The sequence below is a fragment of the Triticum dicoccoides genome, chromosome 1B (assembly GCF_002162155.2).
Source record: "Triticum dicoccoides isolate Atlit2015 ecotype Zavitan chromosome 1B, WEW_v2.0, whole genome shotgun sequence".
In the NCBI taxonomy this organism is placed as follows: domain Eukaryota; kingdom Viridiplantae; phylum Streptophyta; class Magnoliopsida; order Poales; family Poaceae; genus Triticum; species Triticum dicoccoides.
In genome coordinates, this window is record NC_041381.1 from 59,395,946 (window position 1) to 59,406,390 (window position 10,445).

Genomic DNA, 10,445 nt, shown 5'->3' on the forward strand with positions numbered 1-10,445 from the left:
CACAAAGTAACATGGATTCTATTTGTTTCTTGCCCCGATACACTTACAAAATGGTCAAGTCATATTTTCTTGAATTGTCATGGGAAAAACTTAATCATGTTTCATGTTAGCTATGCATTCTAATTATGCAAATATTGAGATACCTATTATAGCCATAGGAACAAGTAACAAGTCCGGCAACAACATGTGGTGCTCTCATGGACATGCTATATGTGTTTTTTTTTTAAGAAATGGTGCTCCTTTAAATGAATCAATTTTTTTCTCCTTTAAGCATAAGTTTGTTATATTCTTAATGTTTCTTAATGTTTGTAAAGTGGAAATCGAGAATACTCTAACATTTTATTTTCATTAGTTTTAACTGTGGATGTAACAACTAATTATGCATTTCTTTTAACAAGGGTACCGCAGCAACGCGCGGGGAATCATCTAGTTACATGAAAAAAGGACACCATAATTCAAAGTTAAGCGGTTTTTCTCCGACGGAACAGGTAAAGATCTTCCCATTCCGAGTGAGCTTCTCTCTGTTGTCGGCGTGGAGCACTAACTCATTAGTTCCATTGCCTCCCTGCAAGGATCAGTTGATCAGAACATGGAAATGAAGACCTGGATTCTACCGAAGATGGCAAACACCCAAAACATGTAACTGCTGACAAATAACACTCAAGAAAATACAGCAAGACAGATTTTATTTCTTATGAACTGATCAGAACAATGAAAAGAACTGGATTCTACCAAGAACTCAACAAAACACAAGAAGACAGAAGTATCTCTTACCAGAATAGTTTCTCGACCTCCTCACTTTCAGGGTCCAGCTCTAAAGCGCGCGAGAGAGACTGATAGGCACCATTATAATCCTAAGGAAAGGCAAGCGCATGTTTTGGAATCAAACAACAGATATGAAAGGAGCAACGTAATTTTCAGCCTCAACTATTCTACTGCACCTTCATAAACATAAAAGCTGCGCCTAGCCGATAGTGCGCCTTTGCCCACTTCGGGCAAAGCGCTATGCATTCGTGTGCATCACCAAAAGCCCTTTCCCCATTACCCATGGGAAGCCAGCAAAGACTCCTGTTTGATAACAACTTTGCGTCAAAGTTATCCATCTTCAGAGCCTGCAGCACACAAAACAGTGAAAAATTGTTGGTGTTGCCACATTCCCTTCCAGAAATGCTGCTGGGTTTAGACCAATAATTTGTCATTTGGTCAACAGGTACAAGGACGAAAGAATTAAACTGTTATAAAAGATCAACTCGCACCTGAAATTCCTCACAACGAAACAAACAGCTGAGTTTATTGTGTCGCCATTCTTATTTATTTATTTAAACTTAATTATCACCATTTTGGTTAACTGTTAAGTTAACACTCCATACATGCAACGAGATGCTCTCACTAGTGACTAGTCTTTCAACAGTTCATGCAATAGCATTACAATCGAGGTAACTGTTAATTTTTAGACATTGCTAAGGTCAATTAATATTAATTATAAATCAACTAAAATTCTAATGGAGGAACATGTTTCATTACTGTGCGCCTGTACCTACAGTTTACACAGGAATAAAAGGCCCGGGAATATACCTGTGTGTAGAACACTGATGCATTCAGATAATCCTGCTTCTTAAATGCTTCATCCCCTTGTTGTTTCAGATCAGACACCCTTGTTTTGACAAAATTGTCATCCTGGGCAAACATAATAACTTGTTCAGGTATACATTAAGAGGTCTAATGTGTGTCAGGGAGAAACAGTGCTCTAGAAATGACGTCAAGGTTAAGTGAATGAACTTAAGAAACAATTGCAGCTAACTTGTATATTCAGTGTGCAATGTTTATACTACATGTCCTGTTACATATATAGACTAGGATTACAAATTATTACAGGTACATATATAACATGTACAATATACAGGTTAACAGTTTCAACCTCAAGGAAAAAAACAAGAGACGGCTTTCATCAATGAGAAATTTGAAAATCCCAGCTGTCACTTGGTACAGACAGGAAATGAAGTAAGAGAGCTTTCTAAGAAAATTAATTGGTACACCTGTTAATGAATTAGCATGCAAGCAAAATAAGTTATACAATAAAGCACCATTCACATCAGATGAGTTTTCAGGAACGGATCTTAGACCGCAAAGCAGGCGCAACGAAAACACGGGCGCATTGACTAGTTCTTGATCTATGAAGTTTTAGCTAAACATCGATGCCAACATTGCTTAGAGAGTTAACATGGAACAAAATTGTTGTGAGTGAAAGAAAATTTGCTAGCGTGACATACCTCAAGCTGCTTGATTTCCATCTTCACATGACTAATGATTCCGTCAACGCTCCAATTTGTCACAGTTGAAATTGGCAAGGTGAAAGGAAAGAGCATCTCTACGTCTTCCCGTGTACCATACTCAGCAGCCAACTCTATTGGCAATCTACCAAACTGTTGAGGAACAACGAAAGCTTTACAAAAATTAATATTCAACATTAAGAAATAAGCAAATGTTCATGCAAATTTACAAAGAGATAGCATAAAGGAGAAATGGTGAAACTGTAACAAGCTTATTAAGAAAAGTTCACTTAGCACAGCCTTTTATTTTTATACTACAGATAGCATCATGTAGGTCTACTTGCATCATAACTCCTACAGTTACGGTCGTTGCATATCAGTACAAGACAAGTCTATTGATTCACTAACCCATCAAATTACCAAAAAGATGGCACAAAGTGGGAAAGGCGAAACAGTAGCACGCTTATGTAAGAAAGGTAACTTAGCACAGCCTTTTGTTTTTATATTACATATAGCATCATGTAGGTGTACTTACATAACTCGTATAGTTGTTGCATATCACTACAAAGCCAAGCAAGACACAAGAATACGTGACAAAATGAGCATCTGACCTGGTCAAGAACATTTGGATTTGCACCAGCTTCCAACAAGCACTTGATAGCTTCAGTTAAGCCCTTCTCTGCAGCCGTTACCAAGGGATTATAACAAGGACCAGCACCACTCACATTAGCTCCACCCTATCAGATGCAAGTATGAAAAGCCGATCACTTGTTTAGTTGTCAATACAAAAATGACTAAATCAAACATCAGTTTATAGAAATATAGATTCCTACTGCAGTACAAAAAGAGGATACAATACCTGAATCAATAGCTTCACACAAGACACATTAGATTTGTGTAACGCCATGTCTAAAGGTCCAATAATACGAGTACCCTTGTTGGGCTGAAAAAATTAAAGAGGTTCAATTTCATGCCAAAATATGACAGTTCCAAGAGAAAGATTGAATTTGCAAGGGAAAAAGAGCTGATCCGATACTTCTTTTCTGAGAGTGTAGCTTATAAAAGTTATATATCCCTTTGCTCCCACTGATTCCTCAGAATTGTTGTGTGGGTCACCGGTCCTAGCATGCCTCGTGTGGCTAACACATTAACAGCTATGAGCAGGGCCTATTTGGTTGATTTACAAAGGTTGCCAATATTTACTAATCATGCCTACGAAGTGCCATACTACGCCAAGCCAAAGGGAACCCTCCACGCATTTCTGAGCCGGTGACACATAGGACCACAGCTGTAGGAAAGGATTCTTGCCAGCGAACAAAACATATAACCAACTAAGTCACACGTTCCCAACTTTTGGCATGCCATGGTTAGTCACCAAGGAATAATGGCCTCAAATACAGGCGGGAACAATTTGAGAAGTGGAACGTAGCAAAACTCTAGCAAAAGAGAGAAATGAAGTTGAAAGCCAACAGATAAATGAAGATTTGAACATTACATCTGCATTGTGCTGCAAAAGTATCTTCACAACTGTAGCATGTCCTTTCTGAGCAGCAAAAGAGAGTGGTGTCCCAATAATTGATTGTGCATCAATATCCACTCCTCTAGAGAGAAGATACTTTACTATTTCAGAGTGCCCTGAAAAAAGATAAGAAAATGAAGGTCATAACACTATGAAGAGTATATGAACAAAAACGATTTTGTGCAACAAAGTTTCAATTACTATTGGTGGGAAGCAACTTTTCTGGTTCGCATTTCCCTGACAAACACATGGAAGGAGTTGCCATAAACAGATACCATAAGAAGCAGGTAATCATACTAAATGAACACCATTTGTGAGGAAAATAGTGTATGAAACAGATACCCGGGAAACTTGCATATCATCTAAGTAAGCAGGCATTTCTTGGGAAACTAGTTTCAATGGCTAAAACAAAATAACATACGAAGTAGATATCCTGAGAGAAGCTCCACAGACTATAAGGATAAATAGTACAGTGCCAAAATAGATTGGTCGCAACACGATGCCACATGGACTTTGTACACCAATATGAGCAGAAAAATCAAACTAATATGACAACTATGTTTAGAGTTTCATAAAGCTAATCACTATTCAGAAGCCGATGGACATGAGAAGCAAATAATATTAGCCTTGTTTTAATATATCTACAGCAACAAGAAAATTGTTTATATTTCTTGCCAAAAAAAAGAAAAATGTTTATATTATGTTGGCTGGGCTTGGTAAAATAAATCAACTTATATTTATCGTGATAGCATTCCCTCCAGATTCAGCTAAAGGTTCTCCAACATAACATCTGATACTACATGCATGATCTGTATAACTCAAGACAATTCTCAAACATAAAAAGGTCCAGCACAAAACAAGGGAGCAAGGCAACCTGAGCATGAAGCCAAGGCATAGTCTTGCGACAGAGGAAAGTAACAATGAAGGGAGGATCCTTGTGTTTATACCATGAGCTGCAGCTGAATGAAGAAGACTGATGTTTCCTGAACGTTGTTGATGCACATCGGCGCCATGATCAAGAAGGTACCTGACGGCAGGAAGGTTGCCATAGGTAACAGCATGCTCCACGGGTGAATAATCTAGCAATAAGATCCACACAAGCACATTGCAGACAGCCCGGTTATGACTGATGATGATCGAGTCACGAAACTACAGGTTTAGAACCAGACAGGCGTGAACTGAAAACGAACAAATTGCGTACCCTGGGAGGTGTCAGGCTTGTTGATGTCCATCTTGACCTCCTCGACGAGTTACTGGTACGCGGGCAGCCTGCCGCGGCCGCCAGCGGCGTGGAGCGCGTTCATGCCCATGTAGCTCGTGCTGGCCACCGTCACCGGGATCCCGTGCCCGTGCACGTCCAGCTCCTTTGCAATCTCTGAAGTTCACACAAAAGAAGGGTACAATCTTATTTTGGAATCATCGACCATGACAGAAAAGGGCCAATTTTAGCCCCAAATCGGGAAGAAATCGCCACTGATACTCCTTAAGAAGTGCCAATTTCAGCCACAGGTCGCAAGGAGAAAAATCCCCCGACGAATCACGCCCCAGCGTGCGTGCGTTTGAGCCTAAATCGCAGACGAAATCGACATCCGGGAGCCGGTGTTCCGCTCCGCGGCCAGATCGGAAGCCTGACGGTGACAAAACCCTAAGCCCCCGAATGTAGCGAGGGACCGAACTGGCAGAGGGCCTTACCCTTGATGCCGCGGACGTCGCCGAGGTGGGCGGCCTCGATGAACCTGGCATCCGGCGGCCACCGGTTGCGGTCTGCACGAGCAGCAAATCCAAGGATTGGAAGGCCGGCGGAGGGAGAGGTGTGGCGGATCGAGTGGGTTGGGTTACGTACCTTCGCCGAGGAGGAGCTCGAATTGGCAAGGGAGCGGAAGGGCACGGGTCCCCATCCTCGCCGGCGGCGGCGGCGGTGGTGGAAGGGAAGAAGCTTCTCGAATGTGCGGGGGGTAATAAGGGCGGGAAATGGGCGGGTGAGAGTGAGACCTAGTGGGAGGCGGACACCAAAAAGCGATTTGGTTGCTCGAATAAGGGCATATCTATAATAGTTCTATCTTAAAAGTGTCACGTAACATAAATAGTGAGGTGGGAAGAGATGATCTCTTAGCACAATATGTCTCACCATGTTTCTAGGAATTGCTAGTTATTCAAGATAAGATAAGAGATGACCCATTGTAGATTTTTTTTTTATCATCTCTATATTACATGCAAAACTTAAGATAAGACTATCTTATCAACCATTGTACATGCTTTAAGGCCCAAGCAGTGCCGCTTGGGAAGAAATCAGGTTGTTTGGTTGGTCTTCGGCCTTCACGGCATGAAGTTTACATTACTCTAAGTCAGGCTCGCGGCCTACATTTGGATCGACAGTTTCTCCAATGCCAGACTTGTGCAAGGCAGGGAAGAGAAACGCGGCGCTGAGCTCTTGCGACCAGGGAGATGACGAGAGCTCGCCCGCGTCTCTGGAAAATCGGCGGGAGGATTTCGGCTCACCTCTCACTGATTCGGTCGCCCTATTTATCCCCCATCCTCCCACCGCCCAATGCCCCGCCACCTTTCGATCTTTCCGGCTGACGCGCATCGGCACCGACGACCAGGTAATTAAGCGGAGCTCCTTCATCGGTCGGCGGTCCACGACAGCGGCGACTCCTGTTCTCAACTTCTCCGACCCTTCTCGCCTCTTCCCCCCACCCCCCTAGTTACAGCCATGGCCTATGTGAGTTCAATGACCTACTTCTCTTCTCTGTGTTTGTTCTAGCTAGATCTGAGAGGAGGTGGTCGTAGGGTTAGATGTGCAAGCATGTGGTAAGGTTTATCTGTGCATTGATCTTTGAGCAGATACTAGATTGATGTTGTGGTAGCTACTTGTGTTGGATCTTTGTAGATTGAGTAGTATGATAATTATGAACACTATGTACTCATAGCTAGTTGTGTAGGATTTGTAGCATGCTAGAGTAGCTATTTGTGATGAACATAATGAATTCTTAGCTAGTTCTGATGTTGTGGTAGCTATTGGTGATGGATTCATATCTAGTTGGTATGTATGCTCCTATTTTCATAGATCGTCCGATTGTTATGTTGTGGTACTGTGTGTTCTGCTTACTGTGTATGCGTGATACGATTGTAGGGCATGACCGCGCAGACGCGAGATCTTAGTCAGGCTCTTGTCCTGTCAGACATCCAGTTTGTGGCCTCCTTTGCCGAGGACTCGCAGCCCCTCCTCAATCAAAACATGCCTGCAGATGAGGTGTTCGAGGTTTCACATGGTGCTTCTAGCTTTGTGTCAGTTGTGCTCGTTGAGCCAACTACCAACTCTGTTGCCGCTACACTGAATGCCAAGAAGGATGGTAGAGGGAACAACATGAAGTGGTAGCCGTTTATGTCCACGTTCGTGCTGAACAAAATGTGTGAGCTCATCTCTAGTAGGATTAAGACTGACAAGGGTTTCAAGGAGGTGCACTTGAACACCGTTGCGAAGCAGATGTTCGAGTTATGTGGCCAGGAGGTGACCACCACCCAAGTGTACAACTACCTGAGGAAGGGGGAGCTCGATGGATCCAAGTGTCCATGCTCAGAGACCTTAGCGGCGCCTCCTGATACCAGAGCACTTGCTCTATCATTTTGGAGGCAGAGCACTACACCGGCCATGTCGCGGCTAGCTCATTGTTTCCTTGTTTTGCACACCGTCAACCATTGCCTTGTAGCAACTAACAACACTCGTGCTTCTATCTTAGGACCACCCCAAGGACGCTGAGTTCCTCAACACACCTATCTAGAACTACAACCAGATGCAACACTTCTTCTCATTCGACCTGGCAACTGGCAAGCATGCCATGGCTTCGGTGAGCCTCTCAGTTCTCCCACGCCGGAGTTCCCACGCACCCCGGATGTAGAGGCGGTCCTTACTAGCCCTGACAAGCCATTTGAGCATGTACATGTGGTCAATAGGAAGAGGAAGAGGGGCAGTCTGATGGAGGAGGAGATCAGTGTGTTCACCAGCATGACTAAGGCCGTGAAGGAGGTGACAACCTCCATTAGGGAGAGTAAGACCCCGGACGTCCACCCTGACCTGTACAACACCATAATGAAGCAAGGTGACTTCAGTGATGAGGCTCTCATGGAAGCAATGAGCCACCTGCTGGACAACAAGACCCAGGGTGTGTTGGGTTTGTTGCCATGGCAGATGCCCACAGGGTGCTCTGGCTCAGGAGCTTGTTGGACAAGCATTACTACTAGAGCTTGCTGCTGGTTACCGCGTGCATGATCCTGGATGGCGATGGCGATGACGATGATGACGATGATGACGATGTATATTTTGTGTAGCTAGGGTTTGAAAACTGTTTGATGGTCTGTATAGTGTGTTGAGGTGGTATATACTAACCCCTCATGATGATCGTGAACTTGCGGTGGTAGGATGACACCTTCTTTTGGATGTGGTGGTAGGATAACACTAGAACTTGCTGTTGGGGAACATAGTAATTTCAAAAAAATTCCTACGGTCATGCAAGATCTATCTAGGTGATGCATAGCAACGAGGGGTAGAGTGTGTCCACGTACCCTCATAGACCGAAAGCAGAAGCGTTAAGTAACATGGTTGATGTAGTCGAACGTCTTCGCGATCCAACCGATCAAGTACCGAACGCACGACACCTCCGCGATCTGCACACGTTCAGCTCGGTGACGTCCCTCGAACTCTAGATCTAGTTGAGGCCGAGGGAGATTTTCGTCAGCACGACGGCGTGGTGACGGTGATGATGAAGTTACCAGCGCAGGGCTTCGCCTAAGCACTACGACGATATGACCGAGGTGGAAAACTGTGGAGGGGGGCACCGCACACGGCTAAAGATCAACTTGTGTGTCTACAGGGTGCCCCTTCCCCCGTATATAAAGGTGGGGAGGAGGGGGGCGGCCGGCCTCATGGGACGCGCCCCAAGGGGGAATCCTACTCCTACTAGGAGTAGGTTCCCCCTTTCCTAGTCCAACTAGGAGGGGAAGGAAAGAGGAAGAGGGAGAGAAGGAAAGGAGGACCGCCCCCCTCCCCAATTCGGATTGGGCTTGGGGGCGGGCGCCTCCACCTGGCCGCCTCCTCCTCTCTTCCACTAAAGCCCATGTAGGCCCATTAACTTCTCGGGGGGGTCTGGTAACCCCTCGGTACTCCGGTTTTATCAAAAACTTCTCCGGAACACTTCCGGTGTCCGAATATAGCCGTCCAATATATCAATCTTTATGTCTCGACCATTTTGAGACTCCTCGTCATGTCCGTGATCTCATCCCGGACTCGAAACAACCTTCGGTACATCAAATCACATAAACTCATAATACCAATCGTCATCGAACGTTAAGCGTGCGAACCCTACGGATTCGAGAACTATGTAGACATGACCGAGACACGTCTTCGGTCAATAACCAATAGCGGAACCTGGATGCTCATATTGGTTCCGACATATTCTACGAAGATCTTTATTGGTCAAGCCGCATAACAACATACGTTGTTCCCTTTGTCATCGGTATGTTACTTGCCCGAGATTCGATCGTCGGTATCATCATACCTAGTTCAATCTCGTTACCGGCAAGTCTCTTTACTCGTTCCGTAATACTTCATCCCGCAACTAACTCATTAGTCACAATGCTTGCAAGGCTTATAGTGATGAGTATTACCAAGAGGGCCCAGAGATACCTCTCCGAAACATGGAGTGACAAATCCTAATCTCGATCTATACCAACCCAACAAACACCTTCAGAGACACCAGTAGAGCACCTTTATAATCACCCATTTACGTTGTGACGTATGGTAGCACACAAAGAGTTCCTCCTATATTCGGGAGTTGCATAATCTCATAGTTTGAGGAACTTGTATAAGTCATGAAGAAAGGAGTAGCAATGAAACTGTCACGGTCATAATGCTAAGCTAACGGATGGGTCATGTCCATCACATCATCCCCCTAATGACGTGATCTCGTTCATCAAATGACAACACATGTGTATGGTTAGGAAACATAACCATATTTGATTAACGAGCTAGTCAAGTAGATGCATACTAGGAACAATATGTTTTGTCTATGTATTCACACATGTACTAAGTTTCCGGTTAATACAATTCTAGCATGAATAATAAACATTTATCATGATATAAGGAAATAAATAATAACTTTATTATTGCCTCTAGGGCATATTTCCTTCAGTCTCCCACTTGCACTAGAGTCAATAATCTAGATTACATAGTAATGATTCTAACACCCATGCACTACTAGGGAAAACCTTATACACAGAATCTTACCAGTAGCGCGTGTTAAAATGAGGCGCTACTGCTACTTAGCAGTAGCGCGTCTGCCAAAACCGTGCTACTGTTACCCCCTTAGCAGTAGCGCGGCAGGAACAGAACGCGCTACTACTATAATTGCCACACCGTTCCCGACGTGCTAGGTATAGTAGTAGCGCCCTTCTAGAAACGGCGCTACTACTATGGATTTTAGCAGCAACGCGTTTTTCCTCCCCACGCTACTGTTAAAGCTATTTTCACCTAACCCCCCGCGCGGCCTGATTCCCTCTCCTCTGCTTCCTCCCCCAATTCCCCACTCTCTCTTCTCCCCCTCGTTGCCTCCACCTCGTCGCCGTCTCGCCGCCGTCTCCCCCGACCCCGCCTCGCCGCC

General features: G+C 44.5%; 1 pseudogene; it reads right to left on the minus strand.

The window, feature by feature from the left end:
- Positions 1–540: 540 nt before the first annotated feature.
- On the minus strand, positions 541–5,687 carry LOC119301143 (annotated as a pseudogene).
- Between the last annotated feature and the right edge of the window lie 4,758 nt (positions 5,688–10,445).